At 40.0% G+C, this 10,628-nt stretch overlaps 1 non-coding gene across 1 annotated transcript; it reads right to left on the bottom strand.

Annotated features, from left to right (window-relative positions):
* Nucleotides 1–297: 297 nt before the first annotated feature.
* TRNAV-CAC lies at nucleotides 298–370 on the bottom strand. Its single transcript has one exon. It is a non-coding gene; the product is annotated as a tRNA-Val (tRNA).
* Nucleotides 371–10,628: the final 10,258 nt, after the last annotated feature.

The raw sequence follows: 10,628 nt of genomic DNA, 5'->3' as shown, positions 1-10,628 counted from the left end.
CACACAGCTGGGTCTTGATAACAGGTTTGCAAATTCTCTGGAGGAGACAGCCCCCTGCAGACCCAGCTGAAGAAGAAGGAGCCTGAGCAGAGTTTGAATAAGGGACCAGCCTGAGTTTCAGGGCACCGCCCTGAACCAGAACTTGGTTCTGGGGATCCGGATCGGAACTGATGACTTCATTCGAGTGACCAAAAGTGCTTTACGTTTCTGGTGTCAGAAAAGATAAGAGAAATACTGGAGGACCGCCGCGGGGGTCAGTGCTCAACCAGCGAAAAAAAAAAAAAAGATTACATGCCTTGTTTCCGCCCGGTTTCGAACCGGGGACCTTTCGCGTGTGAGGCGAACGTGATAACCACTACACTACGGAAACAGCCGATAGCTGCTCCTTCAAAAACTAGTCTTGAAATGTAGCAGCTCGTCACTGTGTCCCCGCCGGTGAGAAAAGTGCTGGGGCGGGTCGACCACAGCCTAGGCTCACCCAGAGGCCTGGAAAGTGGCAGGCAAGGCCCGGAGGCGCGCCCGGTATCATGGTTACAGCACCAGGTGAGCTCGATGGTGCCTCATCAGGAAACTTCCAGCACAAGTGGAGCTCCAGCCAGTGTCGTTGCTGTTGAAAGCCTGAGTCTGTGGGCCAAAGCTCCAGTCTTCCTCAAGGGCTCGTCGTGCAGTTTTCCGGATCCTGCAGGTCCCGGAGGAACGCTTGGCGGGGAGCCGGAGCACCCTGGGGTAAGGTCACCCTCTGGCACTTAGTGCGTGTCCCGTGTTCCGAGACTGGAGAAAAATGGTGCGGTAACTACAGGTAGGAAGAGACTTAGGTGGCAGACTCGGCCAAGATAAGGAAAACCAGCTCATATGTGAAACAAATATACACCTTAAGCTTGCCCAGTACGTACTTTAGAAAGCAATTGTAATGGAAAAACTGTTTTCTCCTTCCTACGTCTTTCTTCCCTTTACTACTCACACCAGCACTTCACTTCTGGTCACCAAGTGTGTGGAGGTTTTTGCCCCACACCAAGCAATTCTCTGTCTCTGACACCACCTAGGTGTTCCACAGTTTAACTGAATTCTGACACTATCTACTTGGAGATTAGATTAAAGGCTCAGTCGTACAAGAGTGCCCTCACCCCCTTCATACGCCAGTCTCAAGCCCAAGTTATCACCTGAACTTTTGTTTTTTTGAATTTTATTTTATTTACAGCAGGTTCTTATTATCTATTTTATACCTACTAGTATATATGTCAATGCTAATCTCCCAATTCATCACACACACACTGCCCCCCGCCCCCCATTTGGTGTCCATACATTTGTTCTCTACATGTGTCTTTATTTCTGCCTTGCATACTGGTTCATCTGCACCATATTTCTAGATTCCACACATATGCATTAATATACGATATTTGTTTTTCTCTTTCTGACTTACTTCACTCTGTATGATAGTCTGTAGGTCCATCCATGTCTCTACAAATGACTCAATTCCATTCCTTTTTATTGCTGAGTAATATTCCGTTCTATATATGTACCACATCTTCTTTATCCATTCATCTGTCAATGGGCATTTAGGTTGCTTCCATGACCTGGCTATTGTAAATAGTGCTGCAATGAACATTGGGGTGCATGCGTCTTTTTGAATTATGGTTTTCTCTGGGTATATGCCCAGTAGTGGGTTTGCTGGGTCATATGGTAATTCTGTTTCTAGTTTTGTAAGGAACCTCCATACTGTTCTCCATAGTGGCTGTATCAATTTACATTCCCACCAACAGTGGAAGAGGGTTCCCTTTTCTCCACACCCTCTCCAGCATTTGTTATTTGTAGATTTTCTGATGATGCCCATTCTAACTGGTGTGAGGTGATACCTCATTGTAATTTGATTTGCATTTCTCTAATAATTGAGCAGCTTTTCATGTGCCTCTTGGCCATCTGTATGTCTTATTTGGACAAATGTCTATTTAGGTCTTCTGCCCATTTTTTGATTGGGTTGTTTGTTTTTTAATATTGAGCTGCATGAGCTGTTTATATATTTTGGAGATTAATCCTTCGTCCATTGCAAATATTTTCTCCCATTTTGAGGGTTGTCTTTTCATCCTGTTTATAGTTTCCTTTGCTGTGCAAAAGCTTTTAAGTTTCATTAGGTCCCACTTGTTTATTTTTATTTTTTCATTTGTTTATTTTTGTTTTTACTCTAGGAGGCTGGTCAAAAAGGATCTTGCTGTGATTTATGTCAAAGAGTGTTCTTCCTATGTTTTCCTCTAAGAGTTTAATAGTGTCCGGTCTTACATTTAGGTCTTTAATCCATTTTGAGTTTATTTTTGTGTATGGTTTTAGGGAATGTTCTAATTTCATTTTTTACATGTAGCTGTCCAGTGTTCCCAGCACCACTTATTGAAGAGACTGTCTTTGCTCGATTGTATATCCTTGCCTCCTTTGTCATAGCTTAGTTGACCATAAGTGTGTGGGTTTATCTCTGGGCTTTCTATCCTGTTCCATTGATCTATATTTCTGTTTTTGTGCCAGTACCATATTGTCTTGATCACTGTAGCATTGTAGTATAGTCTGAAGTCAGGGAGTCTGATTTCTCCAGCTCCACTTTTTTTCCCCTCAAGATTGCTTTGGTTATTCGGGGTCTTTTTTGTCTCCGTACAAATTTTAAGACTTTTTGTTCTAGCTCTGTAAAAAATGCCATTGGTAATTTGATAGGGATTGCATTGGATCTGTAGATTGCTTTGGGTAGAATAGTCATTTTCACAATATTGATTCTTCTAATCCAAGAACATGGTATATCTTTCCATCAGTTTGTGTCATCTTTGATTTCTTTCATTAGTGTCATAGTTTTCTGAGTACAGGTCTTTTACCTCCTTAGGTAGGTTTATTCCTAGGTATTTTATTCTTTTTTTTTTGCAATGGTGAATGGGATTGTTTCCTTGATTTCTCTTTCTGATCTTTTGTTGTTAGTGTATAGGAATGCAAGAGGTTTTTTGTGCATTAATCTTGTATCCTGCAACTTTACCAGATTCATTGATTAGCTCTAGTAGTTTTCTGGTGGCATCTTTAGGATTATCTATATATAGTATCATGTCACCTGCAAAGAGTGACTGTTTTACTTCTTCTTTTACAATTTGGATTCCTTTTATTTCTTTTTCTTCTCTGACTGCCGTGGCTAGGACTTCCAAAACTATGTTGAATAATAGTGGTGAGAGTGGACATCCTTGTCTTGTTCCTGATCTTAGAGGAAATGCTTTCAGTTTTCACCCTCGAGAGTGATGTTTGCTGTGGGTTTGTCATATATGGCCTTTATTATGTTGAGGTAGGTTTCCTCTATGCCCACTTTCTGGAGAGTTTTTATCATGAATGGGTATTGAATTTTGTCAAAAGCTTTTTCTGCATCTATTGAGATGATCATGTGGTTTTTATTCTTCAATTTGTTAATATGGTGTATCACATTGATTGATTTGCATATATTGAAGAATCCTTGCATCCCTGGGATAAATCCTGCTTGATCGTGGTGTGTGATCCTTTTAACGTGTTGTTGGATTCTGTTTGCTAGTATTTTGTTGAGGATTTTTGCATCTATATTCATCAGTGATACGGGTCTGTAATTTTCTTTTTTTATATCTTTGTCTGGTTTTGGTATCAGGGTGATAGCCTTGTAGAATGAGTTTGGGAGTGTTCCTTCCCTGCAATTTTTTGGAAGAGTTTGAGAAGGATGGGTGTTAGCTCTTCTCTAAATGTTTGATAGAATTCACTTGTGAAGCCATCTGGTCCTGGATTTTTGTTTGTTGGAAGATTTTTTATCACAGTTTCAACTTCATTACTTGTGATTGGTCTGTTCATATTTTCTATTTCTTCCTGGTTCAGTCTTGGGAGGTTATACCTTTCTACGAATTTGTCCATTTCTTCTAGGTTGTCCATTTTATTGGCATAGAGCTGCTTGTAGTAGAATCTTAGGATGCTTTGAATTTCTGCAGTGTCTGTTGTAACTTCTGCTTTTTCATTTCTAATTTTATTGATTTGAGTCCTCTCCCTTTTTCCTGATGAGCCTGGCTAAAGGTTTATCAATTTTGTTTTATCTTCTCAAAGAACCAGCTTTTAGTGTTATTGATCTTTGCTATTGTTTTCTTTGTTTCTGTTTCATTTATTTCTGCACTGATCTTTATGATTTCTTTCCTTCTACTAATTTTGGTTTTATTTGCTCTTCTTTCTCTAGTTCCTTTAGGTTTAAGGTTAGATTGTTTATTTGAGATGTGTCTTGAGGTAGGCTCATACTGCTATAAACGTCCCTCTTAGAACTGCTTTTGCTGCTTCCCATAGCTTTTGGATCGTCATGTTTTCATTGTCATTTGTCTCTAGGTATTTTTTGATTTCGTCTTTGATTTCTTCAATGATCTCTTGGTTAGTTAGTAACATATTCTTTAGCCTCCATGTGCTTGTGTTTTTTACGTTTTTTTTCCCTGTAATTTATTTCTAATGTCATGGCATTGAGTCGGAAAAGATGCTTGATATGATTTCAATTTTCTTAAATTTACCAAGGCTTAATCTGTGACGCAAGATGTGATCTATCCAGGAGAATGTTCTGTGCGCACTTGAGAAGAAAGTGTAATCTGCAGTTTTCAGATGGAATGTCCTGTAAATATCAGTTAAATCTATCTGGTCTATTGTGTCATTTAAAGCTTGTGTTTCCTTATTAATTTTCTTTCTGGATGATCTATCTGTCCATTGGTGTAAGTGAGGTGTTAAAGTCTCCCACTATTATTGTGTTACTGTTCATTTCCTCTTTTATAGCTGTTAGCATTTGCCTTATGTATTGAGGTGTTCTTATGTTGGGTGCATATATATTTATAATTGTTATATCTTCTTCTTGGATTGATCCCTTGATCATTGTGTAGTGTCCTTCCTTGTCTCTTGTAACATTCTTTATTTTAAAGTCCATTTTATCTGCTGTGAGTATTGCTACTCCAGCTTTCTTTTGATTTCCATTTGCATGGAATATCTTTTTCCATCCCCTCACTTTCAGTCTGTATGTGTCCCTAGGTCTGAAGTGGGTCTCTTGTAGACAGCATATATATGGGTCTTGTTTTTGTATACATTCAGTGAGCCTGTGTCTTTTGGCTGGAGCATTTAATCCATTCACATTTAAGGTATTATTATCAATATGTATGTTTCTATTACCATTTTCTTAATTGTTTTGCATTTGTTTTTGTAGGTCCTTTTCTTCTCTGTGTTTCCCTCTAAGGGAAGTTCCTTTAGCATTTTTTGTAGAGCTGGTTTGGTGGTGCTGAATTCTCTGAGCTTTTGCTTGTTTGTAAGGCTTTTGATTTCTCTATCGACTCGGAATGAGATCCTTGCCGGCTAGAGTAATCTTGGTTGTAGGTTCTTCCCTTTCATCACTTTAAATATACCGTGCCACTCCTTTCTGGCTTGCAGAGTTTCTACTGAGAAATCAGCTGTTAACATTATGGAAGTTCCCTTGTATGTTATTTGTCGTTTTTTCCTTGTTGCTTTTGATAATTTTTCTTTGTCTTTAATTTTTGTCAACTTGATTACTATGTGTCTCAGCATGTTTCTCCTTGGGTTTATCCTGCCTGGGACTCTGCGCTTCCTGGACTTGGATGGCTATTTCCTTTCCCATGTTAGGGAAGTTTTCAACTATAATCTCTTCAAATATTTTCTCTGGTCCTTTCTCTCTCTCTTCTCCTTCTGGGACCCCTATAATGAGAATGTTGGTGTGTTTAATGTTGTCCCAGAGATCTCTTAGGCCGTCTTCACTTCTTTTCATTCTTTAAATAAATTTATTTATTTATTTAGGTTGCGTTGGGTCTTTGTTGCTGCACGTGGGCTTTCTTTAGTTGCGTCGAGCAGAGGCTACTCTTCATTGTGGTTTATGGACTTCTCACCTCAGTGGCTTCTCTTGTTGTGGAGCACAGGCTCTAGGCACGCGGGCTTCAGTAGTTGTGGCTTGGGGGCTCTAGAACGCAGGCCCAGTAGTTGTGGCTCACAGGCTCTAGAGTGCAGGCTCTGTAGTTGTGGCGCATGGGCTTACTTGCTCTGCGGCATGTGGGATCTTCCCTGACCAGGGCTCAAACTCATGTCCCCTGCATTGGCAGGAGCTTAACCACTGTGCCACCAGGGAAGCCCTCATTCTTTGTTCTTTACTCTGTTCCATGGCAGTGAATTCCACCATTCTGTCTTCCAGGTCACTTATGTGTTCTTCTGCCTCAGTTATTCTGCTATTGATTCCTTCTAGTGTATTTTTTATTTCATTTATTGTATTGTTCGTCTCTGTTTGTTTGTTCTCTAACTCTTCTAGGTGTTTGTTCTTTAATTCTTCTAGGTCTTTGTTAAACATTTCTTGCATCTTCTCGATCTTTGCCTCCCTTCTTTTTCTGAGGTCTTGGATCATCTTCACTGTCATTATTCTGAATTCTTTTTCTGGAAGGTTGCCTATCTCCACTTCATTTAGTTGTTTTTCTGGGGTTTTATCTTTTTTCTTCAGCTGGTACATAATCCTCTGCCTTTTCATCTTGTCTCTCTTTCTGTGAATGTGGTTTTTGTTCCACAGGCCACAGGATTGTAGTTCTTCTTGCTTCTGCTGTCTGCCCTCTCTCTCTCTCTCTCTCTCTCTAAATTATAGTCGATTTACAATATTGTGTTAATTTCAGGTATACAGCAAAGCTATTCTACATATGATTCTACATATATATGTATATACCTATATTCTTTTTTTTTCTGAGTCTTTTCCATTACAAGATATTGAATATAGTCCTTATTCTATATGGTAAATCCTAGTTGTTTATCTATTTTATATATGGTACTGTGCATCTGTTAATCCCATACTCCTAATATATCCACCCCCCTTCCCCTTTGGTAACCATAAGTTTGTTTTCAATGTCTGTGAGTTTGTTTCTGTTTTGTAAATAAGTTCATTTGTACTATTTTTAAAATTTCACATATAAGTGATATCATATAATATTTGTCTTTCTCTGACTTACTATGATAATCTCTAGGTCTATCCATGTTGCTGCAAATGGCATTATTTCATTCTGTATGGCTGAGTAATATTCTATGGTACATACATACCACATCTTAAGTCAATCCTCTGTCAAGGGACACTTGGGTTTTTTCCACATCTTGGCTATTGCAAATAGGGCTGCTATGAACATGGAGGTGCATGTATCTTTTTGAATTAGAGCTTTCATCTTTTCCCAGTATATGCCCAGGAATGAGATTGCTGGATCATATGGTAACTCTATTTTTCATTTTTTAAGGAACCTCCATACTGTTTTCATAGTGGCTGCACCAATTTACATTCCCACCAACAGTGTAGGAGGGTTCCCTTTTCTCCATACCCTCCCCAGCATTTATTATTTATAGACTTTTTGATGATGGCCATTCTGACCGGTGTGAGGTGATACCTCATTGTAGTTTTGATTTGCATTTCTCTAATAATTAGTGATGATGAGCATCTTTTCATGTACCTATTGGCCATCTGTATGTTTTCTTTGGAAAAATGTCTATTTAGGTCTTCTGCCCATTTTTTTTACTTTTCGTTGTTGCTGTTACTGAGTTGTATGAGTTGTTAGTATATTTTGGAAATTAAGCCCTTGTCGTTCGCATTGTTTGCAAATATTTTCTCCCAGCCTATGTGTTCTTTTCATTTTGTTTATGGTTTCCTTTGCTGTGCAAAAGTTTATAAGTTTGATTAGGTCCAATTTGTTTATTTTTGCATTTATTTCTATTGTTTTGGGATTCTGACCTAAGAAAATATTGCTACGATTTATGTCAGAGAATATTTTGCTATGTTCTTTCTAGGAGTTTTGAGGTGTCATGTCTTCTGACCCACGAGTTATAGATTGGGGGTTCCAATGATCCCCTCATCAGGTTGGATTAATTTGCTAGAGCAGCTCACAGAACTCAGGGAAACACTTACTTGCATCAATTGCATCAATTTATTAAAGAATATGATAAAGGATACAGATGGACAGCCAGATAAAGAAATACATAGGCAAGGTCTGGGAGGTTCACCTAGTGCAGGAGCTTCTGTCTCTGTAGAGTTGGGGTGCATCAACCTCTCAGTGTGGATATATTCACCAACCTGGAAGCTCTCCAGACCCCCATGCTTTTGGAATTTTATGGAGGGTTCATCACATAGGCATGATCAATCATTAACTCCATTTCAGTTCTGTTCCCTCTCTGATGGATGGGGCTGAAAATTCCAAGGTTTTAATCATGGCTAGTCTTTCTTGTGACCAGCCCCCATTTAGTAGTCATGCAGGAGCCCACCCAGAGTTGCCTCCTTAGAACAAAAGGTTCTCCTACTGCTCTTATCACTTAGGAAATTACAAGGGTTTTAGGAATTCTGTGCCAGGAGTCGGGGCAGAGACATATATATATATATATATATTTTTTTTTCTATTTTCTCTTCTCTCACAGCCCACCACTCCTGGTCTCTGGCCACAGACCCCTCCCAGCAAAATGATACACAAGTTCAAAGGTACTGACACATTACTAGAATCCCCAGCAGTCATTAATAATCATTCCTGTCCATCATCATATTGTAGGAGAATGTCTGCTGGGACAAGCCCACTCAGGTTTGCAGGCTTTCATTCCATCTTGTCAAGTTCCAAAAACAGGTGTGGTCTCAGCAAATATGTGGCTTCACCCTTTCAGGCATCTGATATAATTGAGCTGAGGTGATATCATTTCTTGCTCTGAGCCTCTTTCAAGGTGTTAATATAATATTGGAGTTTTGCCTTATTACATAAGTCATTTACTCATAACTTTACTGTTAGCTACTACTATTCCTCCTTCTCTCCATTTATACCCAAATTCTTTTACCTTTGGAAGGGATTAGGTTCAGCCACTGTGCTGGTCTATATTGCAGGCAGTAATAATAGTCTAGCATGTGCCTCCCCATCAGTCCACTTCTATTCAGATAAGGTAAGGTTACACAGGTGCAGAGCTAGTGGGCTATCTTAACCACCAGGCAATATAGCTGCATTCACTGTTAGCCCCAATTTTACCAGATGGTATGAAGGCATATCCTGCCCCATCAGGCCCTTAGGAATTATGACATAAAGATCAGAAACACAGTTGCACTTTTTGCTTAGGAATCATCCCTATTTTCAGCCCTAGTTGTAGCCCTGGTCCTGTGACCATTGCATCAGGTAGGGGGGACAAAAAAGTTGAGATGATGTGGGGAAGAAAGAATACTCCATCCTTCCCCACCCCCATCCCCCAGATCCACCAGTAAAACAGAGAAATCTATCTAGTGGGGACACTCCTTTAGTGCCTCTCATTTTGAGTGTAAGCACACTGACTCCCAGTTAGTGTGTCTAATTAACATTGCTTGAAGCCCAGATTTACATGCCTTCTGTTTTACAATATTAGGTAGGGAAACTGTTTCCCAGTCAGATACAGTGTCCACCCCCATAGTACAATCAGGTAGAAGACACAACCGCTTCACATAAAACCTGTTCAAACATACCAATTCTCCTACAAACTTTTCCGGCAATTCCATTAACCCCTACACTCCTAACTGTAGCCTCCAGTAGGAGTTCATCAACAGGTTTTGGTCTTACAATACTAGGTAGAGGAAGTGTTCCCCAGCCAGACATAATATCCATTTCCAGGAAACATTCACGTAAAGGAGACACAACTTTACATGAATCTTATTTAAACATTTCCACTTTTATAATCTTATCAGCACTCACGTTTTTATGTTCTCCCAGTCTAACTGTAGACCATATCAGGGTTTCACCAATAGATTTTGGTACCATAGTGTGTGGGGATCCTGTATCAAGGGGTCCTGGAAACTTCTCTTTTCCACCCCTTGACCATTTTACCCACTCTTGTGCAAAAGGCTTTGGGTCTCCAGTGAAGGGTTGAGCCAAGGGACCCTGGCCCTATTTGTCAGTTTTTAACTTGATTAATCTGCTTGATCACAGACCCAGGCGATTCTGAGTGGGGTTTCTCATCAAAATCTTTGCCTTCTGGCTTTATAAATTCCTCTAAACTGGGGTAAATGGGGCAGAGTTGTTTGGGGCCTTTTGATGTTGGGGAACCAGCAAGGGGTTCCCTTGATCCACCCAACCTTCTATAGTGCTGCATCAGCACTTCTGTTTCAACACCATCAATGTCTACCATATTCATCCCATTTCTTAATAGCCATCTAAAGATTTCCACCCTGCTGGAGAGAGCTGGAGAGCTCTTTGACTCTCCTCACTGTCTTTCGCCATTTTCTTTTTAATTATTTTAATGCCCTTGGTTTCAGTAAGACCCACACAAGGAAGCTGAGACTGCAAATCTGATAAGGCTTCTTGGATTCTTATTAAGCTTTGTAAGAGTAATGTCACATGGGGTGTCCATGCAACAGGGGCACCCTTAGTTACAGCACTTACCATAACTTGCATAAACAGGCATATTCAGCAGGTGAATATCCCGTAAACATAAAACCAATCGCATATGGCTTACATGCGAAGCATATCAACTGCTTCATCTGGGGTGCTCCATTTGGCATTTATAGGGGGAATTGGGCAGTCTCCCTTCTCAGGACAAACACACTTTACAGTGGCTTTTATCCAGTCCATTAGGCTTGCTGTTCCCTCAGGAATAATCTCCTGTGTGTCTGGCTCATG

The sequence above is a fragment of the Monodon monoceros genome, unplaced genomic scaffold, assembly GCF_005190385.1.
Source record: "Monodon monoceros isolate NGI ecotype Baffin Bay Population unplaced genomic scaffold, NGI_Narwhal_1 Super_Scaffold_18, whole genome shotgun sequence".
In the NCBI taxonomy this organism is placed as follows: domain Eukaryota; kingdom Metazoa; phylum Chordata; class Mammalia; order Artiodactyla; family Monodontidae; genus Monodon; species Monodon monoceros.
Note: the sequence above shows the minus strand (reverse complement) of the source record. Positions and strands in the feature narration are given on the sequence as shown.